This window comes from Phoenix dactylifera, chromosome 6 (assembly GCF_051530095.1).
Source record: "Phoenix dactylifera cultivar Ajwa chromosome 6, Ajwa_hap1_PhDact_Kaust_v1.1, whole genome shotgun sequence".
NCBI classification, from domain to species: domain Eukaryota; kingdom Viridiplantae; phylum Streptophyta; class Magnoliopsida; order Arecales; family Arecaceae; genus Phoenix; species Phoenix dactylifera.
In genome coordinates this window covers 25,236,623-25,255,792 of record NC_143195.1, presented here as the reverse complement: position 1 = coordinate 25,255,792, position 19,170 = coordinate 25,236,623, and the positions used below count along the sequence as shown (strand labels likewise).

The following is a 19,170-nucleotide window of genomic DNA, read 5'->3' as shown; positions in this document are numbered from 1 at the left end:
GTTCTTAAGATCACTTTTTGGTATTAGATTTAGGTTCATAAGTTGCTTAATTGAATTATAATTTACATGACCTAATCTAGCATGCCAAATAGAAGGGGGTTCTATATTCATAATCAAATGATTTTCATTTATTAAAGGAGCTATTACATTCAACTTGAACAATCCTTCACTAAGGAATCCTTTTTCAATAAACATTACACCATGAGAAATTACAACCTTATTGGACTCAAAAACAAGACGAAAGCCTTGCTGGACAAGCAAGGAACCACTAATGAGATTTCTCCTAACAACTGGAACATGTTGGACGCCGTGCAGGGACAGGACTTTTCCAGATGTAAGCTTTAAGTCCACACGTCCTACTCCTAACACACGCGCCTCCGAGCTGTTTGCCATGATCACAGCTCCTCCACTTGAGATCTGGTAAGAAGAAAACCAGGAACGATCCGAACAAATATGAATACCAGCTCCGGTATCAATCCACCAATCTAGTGATTGTAAAGTCATGTTAACTTCAGGAGTGAAGGAAACAGACCTGAAAGCTGTCTCAGAGGAGCCAGCGCCGGAAGTCACCATGTTGACTTGAGCACTGGATGTGTGTGGACCCTTCTTCTTAGATTGAAGAGGTGCAGTCTTCTTATAGAAGCACTGTGGAGACAAATGGTTGGTCCGACCACACACATAACAGAAACGAGCACCACCTTCCTCTTTCTTCTTCTTCTGCTCCTGGGATTGAATAGGCTTCCCATTGTAGTGGTGGTTAGGGTTTCTAGGGTTGTAGGGTTTCTTCTTGAAATTCTTACGGAAGGGTCGGTTCTGATTTTTCTTAGGAGGAGCTTCTACATTATATGCATTATTTTTAGGTCCAGTAGAGGTATTATTTCTAAGCCTATGCTGCTCTTCAATCCTAATGGAGTTTAAGACTTGGGTTAGGGTGAGAATTCCTTGGGTATGGCTCAGGGTCTTAGCAAAATCAGACCAGGAAGTAGGTAGTTTATCTATCAAACAGGCTACCTGGAATGATTCATCCAAATTGGTTCCATTAGCCCTAAGCTGGTGGATCAGGGTTTCAAATTCATGAATTTGGTCATTCATAGGCTTTGAGTCCACCATCCTAAACTTATTGAAATCGGAGGCCTTGAACCTCTTTACCCCAGCATCATCAAGACCATATTTGCTATCTAGGGTGTCCCAGAGTTCTTTGGCACTCTTGGCTGTGTAATAGATATTATACAGCCTCTCAGAAAGAGCACCTAGGATTCTATGGATACAATGATAATCTATCTCATCAGGTGTCCTAGAGGGTGTGCTAGTGGAGGCAGAATGTTCAGTGTTGGAAGAGGTAGTTGGGTTGGATCCGTTATCAACTTCGGTCGTACTTTCACCTATGGCTGAGATTAACCCTAATGTGGTGAGCCAGAACCGCATTTGGTTCTGCCACCTCCTAAAGTTATGGCCATCAAATTTTTCAGGTTTGGCACTAAGATGGTCACTAGTGTTTGAGGCCATAGGATCAGGGTTACAGAATTGTGACAGAAACCTGATTGAAGGCAAAAAATCTATGTCAAAAGATTGCACTAATATTTATATTGAACTTTGGATGTCTAATTGATATATCTAAAAACTAATAGCCAGATCAGCTCCAGATCGGTAGTGGAGCACTAGGCTCACTTAAGTACCAGCCTTTCTTAGGCACGTATGCCTTTTTGACAAGCTTTTCTTAGACACTATTAGTTAGTGGATATAATCATTAGAAATCACACAAATTCAATATTTAAAATAACCTAAATGCAAATTTAAACGAATTAACTAATTTTTGAATTTTTTTTTTGTTTGACCTTTCCGAATTAGTAACAATTGATTACTAAATTTAATTCTAGCAAAACAATTATTGTAATTGAAATCTAATTTATCAATTCAATAAATTATATATAGTAGAATTGATTTATTTTCTTATTAGAATAATTAATTACTAATTTTGTAGCAAATCAATTATTGTAATTAAGATGTCAATTCGATGAATTAAAAGATTTATTTCTTTATTAGAATAATTGATTAAGATCTAATAAGTCAATTCAATAGATTAATTATTATATATCAACCAATTTCCGAATTTCCCGTTTGAATGGGATCTGGAAATTACTCCTTGAGGAGTCCAAATGGAGGTATAATAAACCTCTTGGAGGTTAACCAAATTATTAACTCTTTAGAATAATTTATTATTAATGATGTGCTAGCAAAAACAATTATTGCAATTAAAATCAAATATGCCACAATTGTAATAAAGAATTTAATTAATTATATATTACTAACAAAAAAACATATACTTCTTTGGATTGTAGCAATATATCTCCTAACTAAATAAATAAATCTATAAATTCAATTAATAAAAATCTTAAAGGAAATAATATACATGCATATCATTCGGCATCCAAATAATTCTATTTTAATACAAAATAAATCTATTCTAGCACAAAATAAATCTATGCATTTAATAAGTTTATATCATAGAATTTCAAATCCTACCAATCTACTAATATTAAATTAAAAATAAAGGTAGAAGAAAGTAGCCTGATTGAAAGCAGGTCGAAGCGCGTAGACGCTGTCCCAAAGAAGTATTTGCCCCCACGTACGGGTCACCCGGCAATCCTTCTCGGAGATACGACGACCCTACAACCTCTTCTTCGGCACGTCTCGGAAGAAGTCAAAACGAACCCGATCGGACTTGCAGATCCAGCAAAGAGCAGTATGAAAAGAATAAAATAAAACTGAATAAAAATGTAAAAATGAAAATCGGAAGTGGCTAAGGAGAAGAAGAATTTTTCCAGAGTTTTTCCACTATTTTTCTATATTTTTTTCGTACCCCAAAAGAGATGAAATTGAGGGGTTTATATAGGGATTTAATCGGGGGCAATATGGTCTTTTCGGCGGACGCGTCCGCGCCTTCCGCGGACGCGTCCGCGCTCTTCTCGCAAACGTGCGCCAACGGGCGCACGCGTCCCATTTAATGCAAACGAAAACGCCAACGAGCGTTTTCGTTTTCAAACGAGCACGCGGCCGCGGCTGCGGCCGTTTCCAGAATGAAATGCGTAACGCCCGCTGGGCGTTACCTTTTTTTTTTCCTCTCAAACGCGCACACGGCCAAATTTCGGGCCACGTGCGCATTTAAATTTTTCCCAACAGCTTGGACTCCACCCGAGTTGTCCAGATTCGAACGCACGGGCGTCGATTAAATCAGGGGACCGCATGACTCTGTGTGGATTTGCTTTCCTTCCATCAGTACTGAGGTGGCGCTGGGGTGACGTACTCACACGTGGATGGCCCAGTGGAGTTTTCCATGAGTTGGGGAGGGCATGCGGAAACTTGCAACCTACATCTAACATTCTCTGATGAAAGCGGAGCTCAATGGGGCTGCTACGCGGGTGGGGTTCTGCCTCTCCCCCTCCCTTTCTATTTTTCACCAAAATAAAAAAAGCATGCTACTTGTAGAGATAGGGTTGGCAATGCTTAAACAATGTAACTTGATTCAACCTATTGTAAATAAGGTTAGGTTATTTGTTTAATAAAATAGTTAGATTTAGATTTTTGATCTATTTAATAGATAAGTCGGATTTAGATTGATAGATTCTTATCGATATATCCAACCTAAGCTGTATCGTGCCCAACTCTTACTCATTGCCCTCTCTGAGTTGAGATGCCCCGTGTGCAATACTTCACCACATGGCTCAAGGGCAAAAATTCAAAGAATATTATTTTTGGTAGATTGAGGGATGAATAAAAGGTTTTTGGGTAATGTTAGGAAAAAGCAAAAGTATTCCTAATAGGAAATTGACATTGTGAGGAAGAAAGAGAAAAAATAGCCAATGCGGTGATGGGCAGGGATTTACCATCACCAAGAAGGAATCATATGGCTTGTAGCACCGGAGTCAGGAATCCACTCACAATACTTGGCATTTAAAAACTTTTATATTCTATTAATGAAATTTAATATTTTAGAAATAAATTTTTGACTTTAAATAAACGAAATTTGTGAGTGGCCAACGCCGGCGCTTGCTACCTTTTCATAGGGGCCTAAGCTTGAGTAATCATGGCATGATCAAGCCTGACATCATTAATTAGGGTGGTGATTTGACCCATCAATTTGATTTATTCATGCATTTTAAGCAGATTTTGATTATAAATGGGCCAACTCATTTAGACCGTTTATTAAATAAGTTAAATTCAGATATAGATCTTTGATTTGTTTAATGGATTATAATCCGATTCATCTAACTTATTTAAAATTTGCTTAACTTGTTTCTGACCTATTTAACTTGACTTGCTAAACTTGTTTAACCTATTTAAAGCTATTTAATCTGTTAAAAATCTATTTAATCTATTTAACATGACTTAACTTATTTAATAAATGAGTTATATGGATTGAGTCGAATTACTTGTTTAATAAATAGACCGGATGCAGATTTGAAATTTTAACCAGTTTAATAAATAGAACGGGTTCATGTTTATAAATTTTTGACCCGATCTATGATCCGATCCGTATTTGATCCAACCCGATTCGATTGCCATCTCTTTCACATCATTCTATCTAGCGTAAATATTCTTGCTACACGATCCAGACAGCTGGAAACATTATAGCCTGCACTGCATGCACCAGCATAGCCATGCATGCCAGCAATCACCAAGGCGCATTTCTACAAGTCAATCAAGACAAGCGCATGATGAATGAAACCAACAGTAGTGCGCTTTGGTGGTTGGTGGCGTACGCAGCCATATGGTGCTTACCGTGTAGGGAATAATTTCTGAAGCGGCAGGGCCTCATCCTGTTAGTACTGCTACAACGTAATCTGATCTCACTAAGAGCAAGTAGATCACTAACCTTTACGGCTCGGGGTTTTCATTCAGAGAAATCGCCATATCGACTGATCTATTTACTTTCGGATAAGCGCAGAGCTGTTGATTAAACTACTCCTAGGAGCTGGTGAAACTAAAGCTATTGCAGAAACTGCGATGAATGTGGGAGTGCCTTGCTCGGTTTGGTCAGTTTAGAATATGGAGCCCGTAGATGAAGCAGTCGTTGATATCGATGAGAGACAGGCGTTTGGCGTTGGATTTACAGCCGCCAGAAGACCCAATGACAACTTAAATGGGTGTCAAACAAGCACATGCACCGGTTAATCTTGGTTTAGCTTTCCTGGGAAACCGGGCTTGTCGATCCCTAGATATAACGTGCCACGGTTATAAGTTGCTAGTACTTCATAAGTTTTTGATGTTATCCCTTTTTTTTGTTTTTGGTGAAAGACGGCAATTCATATAGCTCTAACGTGAGTACATCCTGCCAAATCAGAAGAAAGCAAAAAATACAAATCGAGTAGAAGCTCAACTATGGATATCCAACATAACTCCCCGGAATGCCGTGCAACATAGAAGGCGACCCAGTCTGCTGCCCTGTTCACCTCCCGGAAAACGTGTACTGCTTGAAACTCATCCATCTCCATAGCCAGCCTGCGGGTCTTCCGAATAAGTGGGTGACCATCTCCATACCTATCCGCCCCCCCGGATCCAAGCTATCACAATAGAAGAATCCCCCTCAAGATACATCCGCCCGGCCCCGAGCACCCGCCTCGCATAGGATATGCCAGCCCAGGCTGCCCACATTTCTGCTCCCGCAACCGTGAGGCCTGTTGTGCCCCGGCCACCCGATGCAATCAACCTCCCAAAATGGTTTCTGATAACAAAACCAACCCCTCCTGACCTCCCATCCCTCGTCACACTACCATCGAAATTCACTTTGAGATAACCAAGGGGTGGGGGTACCCAAGAAACAACGGCAAATCTCGGCGTTGAAACAGCACTGCGAATACCCCAGATGTCCCTAGTCGTCCCAAGTGAAGACAAGGCCATACAAGAAAGGACCTCCTCGGCCTGAAGCACAACTCTCTCCACAACCATCTTCGCCGAGAGCCTCCTTCCCTCAAACAGTCGTGCATTCCGGTCCAACCAAATATGGTAAGCCAGATATGCTCTAAGTATCCCAGCCTCCGCGAGCATAGGACTCCGCACCAAGGCTCGCAGCAAGTGCAACAAATCCTGTGCTGTCTCTACTGAGTGGTGGATAGGGACGAGAGACCGCCTCCAAATCTCCCTCGCCCTAGGGCAATGTAGCAAAACATGTCGAATAGTCTCCTCTGTATCCGGACAGACCTCGCACCCCTGAGGGACCCGAATACCCTGCCTGACTAGCACACTCCTGGTGGGGAGGCATCCCCAAGCTACCTTCCAAATAAAAAGCGCCACCCGCGGGTGAATCCGCATCCGCCAGATCCATCCTCCCTCAATCCGTCTTGCTGGCTCCCCACTAAAAAGAGCCTGTAGATTCCTAGCTCGCACCTGTGATCGGCCCGACAGCGCCCAGACCAGCCTGTCAGACTCCCCCTGAAATGGCACCGGAGGCCCAAAATCATCTCAGTCAACTTACCCCAAACGCCTCTCGAATCAACCCCTCCCTCCACCTGCCCTCCTCTGGGTCCAACAAGTCGCTAACCCTCTGGCCTGCTAAGCGCACCGAGTCCACCATGGTCGGCAAACGCCTGATCGGCACTGCAGTCACCCAACAGTCCTCCAAGACATCAATGGAGCGGCCGTCACTAATAGCCCATCTGATCTCCGATAGGACCACCCCTGCTCCGGCACACATCTCCCTCCATACCGGAGAGTGGTGGCGGGCAGCTCTCACTCCGGGCACCAAAATCCCATATTTGGCCCTCATTAGTGAGGACCACATACTGTCGGGCTCCATGACATATCTAGCAACATGGCGGGCCGCAAGAGCCTCCCTCCGCACCAGCAAAGACTGCACCCCCAGGCCACCGCATCTGGTAGGCTGGCACACCACCTCCCATGCAACAGATGAATACCACATTTACTGCCTTGCCTACCCTAGATAAAGTTCCTAACTAGCTGCTCAATATTCCTCAGGACCGACACTGGAATGAGGGAATGGGAAAGTAAATAAATAGGGATCGAGGAGAGAACTGACCGAACCAGAATGATCCTCCCCATCATAGATAGAGAATGCATCTGCCAACCCTCCATCCTCTGCCTGATGCTAGCCTCCAAATAGGAGCAATCTCTCCCACGTAACTGCCGGCCAGAAAGCGAAACCTCCAAATATCTCATTGTGCCATCCTGCTCGCCTACCCCCAAGTTTTCCCTAATAGAATGTCTCACCTCCTATCTGGTCGACGGGCTGAAGCACATTGCAGATTTCGAGAAATTAACCTGTTGACCAGACATAGCATAGTAGTCCCGAAGAACTCTACCAAGAACCAAAGCATCCCGGCAAGTCGCTCGGGCTAGCAGCAAACAGTCATCCGCAAAGAGCAAATGTGAGATCGACGGGGCATCCAACACTAGCCTGTAAGCCTCCAGCTCCTGGGCGAGCACAGTCTGACGCAGAGCTCTGGATAATGTATTCGCACATATAATAAACAGATAAGGGGATAGGGGACACCCCTGTCGTAGCCCTCCCGTAGACACAAAGTAGCGAGAAGGCGTGCCATTCACCAGGATGGCAAAAGAAGGAGCCCTGACACAACCCATGATCCACTGAATCCATGCCCCAGGAAAATCAAACCCCAGCAGAGACTGGTGTACAAACTCTCATCGCATCCTATTATAGGCCCGCTCCATATCTAGTTTGACTCCCATCAAGCTTTTCCTCATCGGGGCCTTCTCCAAATCAAACATAAACTCCTGGGCTATCATAACATTGTCGGATATGCTTCGACCCCCTATGAAAGCACCCTGCTTCGAACTAATCAACCTCAGAAGAACGTCCCGTAACCTGACGGCTAGGATCTTCGCCGTAGCCTTGTACAAAGTGGTGCACAGGCTAATTGGTCGAAAGTGACCCGGCTCAGAGGCATCCAGCCGTTTCGGTATCAGGGTAATGAAGGTCCGCTGCCAATCCGAAGACATCACTGCCGTAGTAAAAAACTGCTGTATGGCCGCCATCACGTCCTGTCCCACTATCATCCAGTACCTCCGAAAGAAAAACGGTGGAAAGCCATCCGATCATGGCGCTTTGTCCCCCTCAAGAGACCAGACCGTCTTCTGAATCTCCTCCACCGAGACCGGTCTGATCAACACTGCAGCCTCCTCCTCCGACACCCTCACCATCGGCGTCGGCAGCTCCGCTCGGCCCCCCTCTCCACACTGCTCCGTCCATCTCACTCTGAAGAAACACTCCACAATTCTCCGGATCATAACCGGGTCATCTGATAACTGGCCATCCTCACTCCTGATGACTCTGATCCTGTTCTGGTTCCTCCTGATTACCGTCGTCTGATGAAAGAACTTGATGTTATCCTTTAGATCTTTCAACCCTTCCTACAAGATCTATCGGGTCCCTGGCGGGTTGCAAAAGAAAGACAGCAAGGACAACCTCATCAGAAGATTTAGAGTAGAATTTGAAAGGCCAAGAAGGAAATGTAAATGAATTGATACGACCATAAGTTGTGTGTCACCCACTAGTTGTTTTTAAACTCTCGAGAATTCCCCGTTCAGACCTGATCTCACCCTGGTTTTTCGCTTGTAGGGAACCTTTAAACTTAGAAGGCAAATCGTCGTTCTTCTGAGTGCCCGTTACGGGCATTCCTGGGGACTCGGGTCACCGTTGATCTGTAACACTTTCAACGGAGTTTTCGTGGTGATCACATCGTCATCACGTTTCCCTGACGCCTCCATTAATAGTTCTTTAGAAAACATGGGCAACTCTCTTTTGCATGATATATATATGGGTATCACGTCATTGTATTCTTTGCACTAGCGATGTCCTTATTTCAATGATCTTAGCCAAATGATCTCCTTGGATTCTACTATATTGATGCCTTACTTGATCTCTCCAAAAAAGGGTGGGCATGTTAATGGAACCAAATAAATAATTCAACCTTATTAAACCTGGAAAGGAGTATTAAAAACTTAGATCAGGACGGAAGCCAACTGAAAGCCTGCTCGACGGGCCCTAAGTGTTTGTTCATTGCACCGTAGCTTCCAAACTAATGGGATGGTCCCTTCCCCTCCATGCTTAAGTCATCTCTCTGATGCTCTCCAAAGCAAGTACAACGCACATGCATGCAATGGATCACGTACGATTGCCAGATCCTATAAACACCATGCATCCCCACCTCTCCTTGTGCTCACCGATCTCTTTCTCATGGCCAAGCCCAATCACATCCCATTCTTCCTCCTGGCCTTCCTCCTCGTGTGCGATCCCTCCTCAATTCTCTTCAGCCGCGGCCAGCTCTTGCCCATAGTTGATGAACCAACAAGAGACAACATTAGCAAGGTTCCTATCTACATTGTCCACGTACTAAAGCCCGATGGCACCGACTTCCTCTCCGCTGAAGAGCAGGAAAACTGGTACAAGTCCTTCCTGCCCTCCACCCGCCTAGAAACTGGCGAGCCGCGGTTGGTCTACTCCTACACTCATGTGATGAGCGGATTCGCCGCGAGGCTAACCCCTGAGGAAGTCCGTGCCATGGAAGACATGGAGGGGTTCTTGCACGCCTACCCGGACCAGGAGTTTGAGCTCTTCACGACGTACACGCCGAGCTTGCTGGGGCTAAATGGGTGGCAGAGCCTCTGGCGGAACTCCAGTTACGGCGAAGGCGTGATCGTCGGGGTGATCGACAGCGGGATCCACCCCACCCACCTTTCATTCCAAGACAACGGAATGCCACCCCCGCCGCTAAAGTGGAGGGGCAGCTGTTATTTTAGCCGAGGGACCTGCAACAATAAGCTCATCGGGGCCATGGCATTTCGAGGTGGAGCCAACCCCTCGCCACTGGACGACATCGGCCATGGCACGCATGTGGCGAGCACGGTGGCAGGGAGCTTGGTCCCCGATGCCAACGTCCTCGGCCAAGCCTGGGGCAATGCGGTGGGCATCGCACCACGCGCTCACATTGCCGTTTACAAGGTCTTGTTCAATAATGTTGGCTCACAGAGTGATATCCTTGCCGGCATAAACCAAGCCATCGCCGATGGCGTCGATGTGCTCCAAATGTCCCTGGGCTTAGTCTCTCTCCCACTCTTCGAAAGTGTCAATCTAGGCTCTTTTGCAGCCATTCAGCGCGGAATAGTCCCTTGCGCTGCCGCCGGCAACTCGGGCCCGTACAGGAGCGTAATCGCCAACGATGCCCCCTGGGTCCTGACCGTCGGGGCGGCCACCACGGATCGAAGAATCGCAGCCACGGTGAAGCTTGGGGATGGCACGGAATTGAATGGCGAATCTGCTTACCAACCAAGTGGGCTCCTCAACCAAATGCCAATTGTGTATCCGGGAGACAATGGCATTAAGGACTACAAGGAGTGCAAAACACTGTATGGGATCAATGTCAGAGGTGCGATTGTCTTGTGTTGGGGGCAAGCGATTGGAGGAAATGCTGCCATGGGCCAGATAGTTAAGGCTGCCGGAGGGGCCGCCATGATCGTTATGAACGATCAGTTCCAAGCGCTCACCACTGCAGCGGAAACCCACGTCCTTCCGGCAGTCCATGTGAGCTCTCGAAATACTGGGAGGATTCTAAACTACATTTATTCAACACTCACACCGACGGCGACCATTGAATTCAAAGGGACGCTGTTCGGAGTCCGCCGGAACCCGGCGGTCGCTACCTTCTCCTCGAGAGGTCCGAGCTTGGTGAACGGCGGCATTATAAAGCCGGATATAATCGCGCCGGGTGTGAACATTCTTGCTGCATGGCCCGGCAACACCAACACCTTCAATTTCCTCAGCGGCACCTCCATGGCGACGCCGCATGTCTCGGGGATCGTTTCTTTACTCAAGAAGATCCATCCAGGATGGACACCGGCTGCGATCAAGTCGGCGATCATGACGACGGCATACACTCAAGATTTTAATGGGAATTTCATCGCCGACCAATTCCCTGATACCAACCCCCGTAGCAGCTACTTCGCTATGGGTGCGGGGCATGTGAATCCTGCAGCGGCAGCAGATCCAGGCCTTGTTTACGACATCGATGAAAGCGAGTATGTCGCCTATCTCTGTGGCACCGGATTTTCGAATAGACAAGTCACCATTATCGCCGGTCGTCGCATCAACTGTTTTACTCACGTCCAAATGACCGCAGAGCAACTGAACTACCCCTCTATCTCGCTGGCTCTAGGAGCCGGTGCAACAACGATCGTTAACAGGACGGTGACGAACGTAGGAGAGGCCAACTCGGTTTACTCGGTGCAGATTGATGAGCCTAGTGGTGCAGCAGTTGATGTTTCTACTAATCAGCTGTCTTTCTCTTATGTGGGTGAGAAGCAGAGCTATCTTATCCGGTTTAGAGCCAGAAACACCACTCCAACACCTGGTTCGGTCACCGAAGGACAGCTTTCATGGGTTTCAAACGAGCACGTTGTAAGAAGTCCCATCGCCGTCACCTTCGCATGACAAACAGCTTGGCCCCTGGCAAGTATCCTATGTGTGCGGACGGAAAAGCAATCATGCTTCTCATTGTATGCTAATAAATAAATAAACAAATATCACCATTGATGGCCTTTCAAATTATTTAAAAGTATTTATTCTTTCGAGGTTAGATTTTTTTTTTGGTGCTTCCTGCACCGTAGAGTGCTGTTAAATTCGAGATGGCCGCCGCATCACCTAGGGAGATGGATATGGCTGTTAAACGAGATGCGGTGGGTCACTTTGCGTTGCATGCCATACACGGCGTGTGGCTTTTGGATGTTTGGCAATTGGCCATCCGTGATTGGATTACATGGCAGCCATCTAGAGCTGTACATCTTTCTGATGTGCAAAACACGTACCATAGAGCATTTTGATTCTTTATCGAAGCAATATGGTTTTCAAATTGTTAAAAAATTATAGTGAAAGTGGAGCCTGCTTTAGCAGAGCTGGAAGTCGATGAAATGTAGGTTACAAGGGAAAGTCTAATGCAGCGACACTGCAGAGGGCTGTGCAGTATGGCTGCCATTAAAAGATAAAGGGTGATTAAAAAAAAAAAAAAAAAAGTCTACAAGAGCATGCCTATCGTACATCGTTTGATAGTCATTCATCTTTTAATGATAGCTATTTAAAAATGTACAGCACTGCGGTGCACGAGCTGCACTATATAAGATCCTAGTGGAAGTCTCCGAAGGAGGAGGAAAGAATATCAGCTAGGATAATTCAAAACAAAAGATCAACAAGTAGTGACTAGCCCAAAATAAGGTGAAAAGTGGTAGCTAGGTTCGCTTGTCTTCACGGAAGGTGGGTAGTGTTGGGGGAAAAATCCCAAGTCATACCGCCACGGAGGCGCTCGGCCAAAAAGCGCCGACCGAAAAGGCGCTCGGCCAAAGAGTGCCGACCAGAGAGCACCAACCAGAGGGGTGCTCGGCTAGAGAGCGCCGATCCGAAAAAATGCTCGGCTCAAGAGTGCCGACCGGAGCGCCAAGAGGCGCTCGGACCAACCAACACAACCAAGTAGGGATGCTCGGCTAGAAAGAGCCGACCAGAGGACACCGACCAGAAAAGCGCTCGATTAGAGGGCGCTGACTAGAGAGGAAAGAGCGCGAAATAAAGGCGCTCGGCTAGAAGGCGCTCGACCAAAGGGCGCCGACCAGAAGCATTAGAAGCGACCCCGCCACAGGGCGCCCCATTGGGCGACCAGCTCGGCTCGGCACCCCTGCCGAGCCGATTGCCTTGACCAAATGTTCAACTCCTGCCTAACCTCCTGAGGGACCTGACAACTCCACTACAACCTGCCGCTATCTCCAAGCCATCAAGGCATAAGATCTCCGCAGGTATTTGGCACGACCTGCCATTAATGCATGAGACCCCCTCAAGTCTCCGATGCACTCAGTCATTTAATGAACACGGCTCAAGACGATCTCCGGATCACTGAACCATCAAAGCGTATGGCTCTCCCTGACCGCCGGTTCACTTGGTAATAAATGCACTTACTATCCATGGACCTCGGGCCTACCATGGCCGGCGGTTCAACCACTCCAACAGGTCCGATCGACCGTGACAACTTCCTGGTTCCGGTCTGATTCGGCCTTATTTTCCACTACGCCATTAATGGGCCAAATCGTGCCCAATTATTATAAAAGAGAACAAACTCCCTGTCACCTCCCGGGCAACATAAAATCCTTCTATAAAAGGGAGCCTGGGAGGAAAGAAGGGGGGGACCGGGAACACAAGAAAACAGCACAGACACAATTGAGCACAATATTCTCTTCATCTTCTCCACATATCTCTTCCTTGCTCTCTCCACATATTTGCCCCCTCTGACTTAAGCATCGGAGGGCCGGCGCCGGGGAGCCCGGCCACCGGCTTTTTTGCAGGACAGGACAGGACGCACTCTCCCTCACTCGTTCACCCTCCAGGAGGACGCAGCCGGCCGGCGCACCGCCGTCCGCCCTCCCTGCGGCGGAGCTCCTCCTCCCCTGGCTCCGTGGCGGCCCCCGGGTCCAATTTCCAGCAACAGTTGGCGCTAGAGGAAGGGCCCGAGTCGCTGCCATGAAGCTAAGAAGCAAAGGGGCTTCCAACGCCTCTCGACGTCCTCCACCCAGTCCTGAACATTCTGTCCAAAACTCACCACCTCCGGCCGAGTCAGCACCTCAAGTTCGGCCGGAGCAGTTTGATGCCCTGGTGCGACAGGTGCAGGCCTTGGCCACCACTGTCCAAAACCTGCAACCTAGGGGCATCCCAACGGCATCACCTCCTTCGGCTCCAGTTCAACCGGAGCCTCCTACAAGCGGACTTCCCCTTCGAGGTCAGGACTCTCAAGTCCAGGCCTCCCTCTGGATAGAGCACCCAGTCAGAGGCCACGGAGGCTGGCCACAACCTTCAGAAGCTGAGTCGGTTCCGGGGCAACCTGCACCCGAACGAACCGCTGCAGCGATCCTCCAGAATGACGAACTCGACAAGAAGGTCGAGAAGCTGGAGCGCCAGATCCAGGCACTCCACGGGAGAAAATCAGGATGTGACGGCGACTTCGAGTTCACTACGAAGTCACCCTTCTCCCCGGAGATCGAAGATGAACCGGTTCCGCTACGGTTCAAGATGCCCCAGGTGGAGCCTTACAACGGCAAGGCTGATCCCCTTGACCACCTGGAAAGCTACCGGGTCTTAATGGCCCTACAAGGAGCCTCGGAGGCCATGATGTGCAAGGCTTTTCCGGCGACACTCCGAGGACCAGCCCGACTGTGGTTTACCGGGCTGAAGCCGAATACTGTCTCCTCCTTTGAGCAGCTCGGCAGACAGTTTGCTGGCAATTTTGCCGCCAGCCAGCCCCAGCGGCGGACATCCGACTCCCTCCTTGATGTCAAACAAAAGGAGGGAGAATCCTTCAAGGAGTATTTGGACCGGTTCACCGCCGCAACATGGGAGGTCCGGGAGCTTGACCAGTCAATCGCAATGTCAGCACTGAAGACTGGAGCCCGGTCCTACAAGTTCCTCTTCTCGATCGAAAAGAATTTTCCTGTGGACCTCCCCGAAATGCTCGCCCGGGCGCGGAAGTACGCCAAGGCTGAGGAAGCCGTGGCCGTTAGGCGGGGCGGGACCGAGCAGAACCCCAGAAAGAGACGCCGCGAGGAGCGCGGCCAGCCCAGAAGCCCGTCTCCGCGACGAGCCAAGAATCCGCCCCGCCCGAAGAGTCCACCCCGGTTGAGGGGACCGCCACAGCAGAGGTCACCACTCCGCCCGAAGTTCCAACTGCGGGCCCATGCACCCGAGGAGAGGTATGAAAAATACACTCCCCTCAATGCTCCTCGGGCTGAAATCCTCATGGAGATCGAGGGTCGGGATCGCATCCGGCTCCCACCTCCGAAACAAGATACCAGAATCCGTCGTGATTCCCGGAAGTATTGCCGTTTCCACCGGGATCACGGCCATGATACTGAGGATTGTTATCAGCTCCGAAACGAGATCGAAGCACTCATCCGCCGAGGGGTGCTCGATCGGTTTGTGCAAGGCCGGCGTGAAGAGAAGAAGCCAGCCGAAGGAGCCACACGGCCTGAAGGTTCAAATGCCAATAGGCCCATCGCCGGCGTCATCAACACCATCCAAGGCGGGGCCTCGGTTGGAGAAACTTCAGGAGAAGGAATCTCCTCAAAGCGCCTGCGCGCCTCTGAAGCCATCTCCTTTTCAGATGATGATCTAGAGGGAGTCGAAACTCCCCATGATGATGCCATGGTCATCTCCATGATCATAAACAAATTTGATGTAAAGCGTATCTTGGTCGATAATGGAAGCTCGGCGAATGTTTTGTATTATGGTGCCTATTGTAAAATGGGGATGACCAAAGAACAGCTACGGGGGATGAATGCTCCGTTAGTTGGATTTATTGGGGATTCAGTCCCAGTAGAGGGCGAGATTGACCTTCTGGTCACAGCTGGGCTCGCCCCCCGTGAAAGTACCGTGGGGATGAGCTTCCTCGTGATACGCCTTCCCTCAGTCCACAATGCCATCCTCGGAAGGCCAGGCCTCAACGCCCTCCGAGCAGTGGTCTCAACTCACCACTTGCTCATGCGGTTCCCCACCGGCCAGGGAGTCGGCGAAGTTCGAGGAGATCAAATGGTGGCAAGGCGATGCTACCTGGCGACCCACGAGGCAAAGCGACCAGCCGAGGTGCCTGTCCCAGCGACCGACCAGCCCTCGACTAAGATTCTGGAGGCACGGGTCAACCCTCAGAAAGAGCGGGTAGAGCCTGGTGAGTTATTAATTCAAGTTCCTTTACGAGAGATCTCTCCCGGGCTAACCGTGCAGATCGGCTCTGGCCTCAACGAGCATGAGAGGGGTCGCCTCGTCAATTTTCTACAAGACAACATGGATGTCTTCGCATGGTCGCCTGCAGACATGCCGGGGATAGACCCGGAGATCATGGTCCACCGGCTCCAAGTGAAGCCAACCAGCAAGCCCGTGCGACAAAAGAAACGAGGCGCTGCCCCTGAACGACAGCGAGCAGCAGCCGAGGAGGTCGGCAAGCTCCTTGAAGCCGGCTTCATCCGGGAGATATCCTACCCGGAATGGCTCGCCAACGTGGTCCTCGTCAAGAAAGCCAGCGGAAAGTGGCGCATGTGCGTGGACTACACCGACCTGAACAAAGCCTGCCCAAAGGACAGCTTCCCACTCCCCAGCATCGACCAGCTCGTGGACTCCACCTCAGGTCACGAGCTGCTGGCATTTATGGACGCCTTTTCCGGATATAACCAGATCCGCATGGCGCCAGAAGATGAGGAAAAGACAGCCTTCATCACCGACGGGGGAACTTACTGCTACAAAGTGATGCCGTTCGGTTTAAAAAATGCCGGGGCAACTTATCAAAGGCTGGTCAGCCGGATCTTCAAAAACCAGATAGGCCGAAACATGGAGGTCTATGTTGATGATATGCTGGTGAAAAGCAAGGTGGCACAAGACCATATAGCCGACCTCAATGAAGCCTTCTCCATACTCCGAAAGTACCAAATGAAGCTCAATCCAGCCAAATGTGCATTCGGAGTCACCTCCGGCAAATTCCTCGGCTTCATTATTACACAACGGGGAATCGAGGCCAACCCCAAAAAGATCTGAGCCCTCCAAGAGATGACACCTCCTAGGACGGTCAAGGAGGTACAACGGCTCACAGGCCGAGTGGCAGCCCTTGGGAGATTCATCTCCCGCTCGGCCGAGCGCTGCCTTTCATTCTTTACAGCCCTCAAGAAGCCGAAGAACTTTTTGTGGTCAGACGAGTGCCAGCAATCTTTTGAGGAGCTCAAGCATCTACTGGCTTCCCCTCCCCTGCTCACAAAGCCTCAACAGGGAGAGCTGCTTTATCTATATCTAGCCGTCTCCCCTGTAGCAGTAAGCTCGGTCCTGGTCCGAGAGGAGGGTAAACTTCAAAAGCCAGTATATTACACCAGCCGGGTCTTGAGGGACGCCGAGACCCGATACTCCAAGCTGGAGAAGACTGTCTATGCTCTGGTCATCTCAGCTCGGAGGCTCCGACCCTACTTCCAAGCTCATACAGTGGCTGTACTGACCGACCAGCCGGTCAAGCAAATCCTGCAAAGATCAGACCGTGCGGGCCGGATCACTAAATGGGCCGTCGAGCTCGGAGAATTCGACCTCGAGTACTGACCCAGACCGGCGATCAAAGCACAAGCGCTCGCAGACTTTATAGTCGAGTGCACCATACCGGACGAGGCCGAGCCCGAACCTGAGCCACCAACGGTTCTGACCCCGAGTTTGACATGGACTCTGCATGTCGATGGCTCTTCAAACTCGGGAGGTAGCGGAGCGGGACTTATCCTCACCAGCCCGGAAGGGGTGGTCGCTGAGCAAGCCTTGCGCCTCAAGTTTCCTGCTTCCAATAATATGGCGGAGTACGAAGCGCTTGTCGCCGGGCTCAAGCTAGCCAAAGAGCTAGGAGTAAAGGACTTGAAGGCCTTCAGTGATTCTCAGCTCGTCGTCAACCAAATTATGGGCAACTTTGAAGCCAGAGACCCGACCATGCAGAAGTATCTTCAGAAGGTACGGGATCTCGCCTCGACCCTGGACTCTTTTCACATTCAACATGTTATCAGGTCGGAGAATCTCAGGGCCGACCAGCTATCAAAGCTGGCGTCCTCTCGCATGAGCGAGCTTCCCAAGGAGGCAGTACTGGAGTACCTCCAAAAGCCCAGTACAGACGAGCCAGAGCAGACCCTCTGCACTGAGTTCGAGCCGAGCTGGAGGGACGAGCTCATCAACTATCTGCAAGATGAAGTCCTTCCCACTGATGAACAAGAAGCTCGCCGAATAAAGCGCTCCGCCACCCGGTACATACTATACGAGGGAAAGCTCTATCGGAGATCTTTCACATCTCCCCTCCTCAGATGCCTTCGCCCAACGGAGGCTGATTACGCCATGCGCGAGGTCCATGAAGGGATTTGTGGAAATCATCTGGGAGAGCGAGCATTGGCCCATAAAATTCTGCGCCAAGGATATTATTGGCCGACACTCCAGAAGGATGCTATGGACTTTGTCCAAAGATGTGACCGGTGCCAGAGGAACGCCAATGTCCAACGCCGGCCCTCGGCTCCCTTAACTTCAATCAGCTCCCCTTGGCCTTTTGCCCAGTGGGGAATTGACATCCTAGGGCCATTTCCACTGGCCACTGGGCAAAGGAAGTTCCTGGTCGTCTCCATCGACTATTTCACAAAATGGGTGGAAGCCGAGCCCCTTGCCCGGATCACCGAGCAGAAGATGCGGGATTTTGTTTGGAAGTCCATAATCTGCAGATTCGGGCTTTCCCGCATCCTCATCTCTGACAACGGTCGCCAGTTTGACAACATTCACTTCAGAGAATTCTGCTCCGAGCTTGGCATTGACCACCGCTTCACCTCGGTCGCGCACCCTCAGATAAACGGAGAAACCGAGGTAACTAACCGTACTATCTTGCAGGGTCTCAAAGCCAGGCTCGACAAATCCAAAGGACAATGGGTCGAAGACCTATACAATGTCCTGTGGGCTTACCGAACCACGTTCCGCGTCCCCACCGGTGAGACTCCCTTCAACCTGACATACGGGACGGAGGCTGTCATCCCACTGGAGATTGGGATTCCTTCTCCGAGAGTCGAGCATCACGACGCCAGCTCCAACTCTTTGCAGCTCAGAAGCAACCTTGACCTAGTCGAGGAAACGAGGGAGGCCGCCCGAGTTCGTATGGCGAGGTACCAGCAAAAAACAGCTCAGTACTACAACGCCAGGGTCAAAGTCAAATCTTTCAGACCAGGGAACCTTGTCCTCAGAAGAGCTAAGGCCTCCCGACCAACTGAGCAAGGGAAGCTGGCCCCAAACTGGGAAGGACCATACCGAGTCACGCGCATCCGCCGACTCGGAACTTACAAATTGGAGTCTCTAGATGGGACTCCCATTCCGCGGAGCTGGAGCTCTGAAAATCTCTGCGTGTACCACCAGTAGAACCCCAAGGGGTTTATTTCTCCTCCCCTGACCACGGTTGGGATGCCCCGATGTCTCGGGATGATGGGGGACTTACGAGGATTCCCTGAAGATGTTCGTGAGTTCGTGATACGCTCTCCATCGGCCAAAGAGCTCGGCTCGTTCTCCTACCCTGACCACGGTCAGGATGCCCTGTCACAACGGGATGCCCCGATCCGTCGGGATGGCTCGAGACATCG

At 49.6% G+C, this 19,170-nt stretch overlaps 1 pseudogene across 1 annotated transcript; it reads left to right on the top strand.

The window, feature by feature from the left end:
* The first annotated feature begins 1,518 nt into the window (after positions 1-1,518).
* LOC103718609 (subtilisin-like protease 4 pseudogene) lies at positions 1,519-11,578 on the top strand (annotated as a pseudogene). The gene has a single exon (XR_015987920.2). The product of XR_015987920.2 is annotated as a subtilisin-like protease 4 pseudogene (transcript).
* Positions 11,579-19,170: the final 7,592 nt, after the last annotated feature.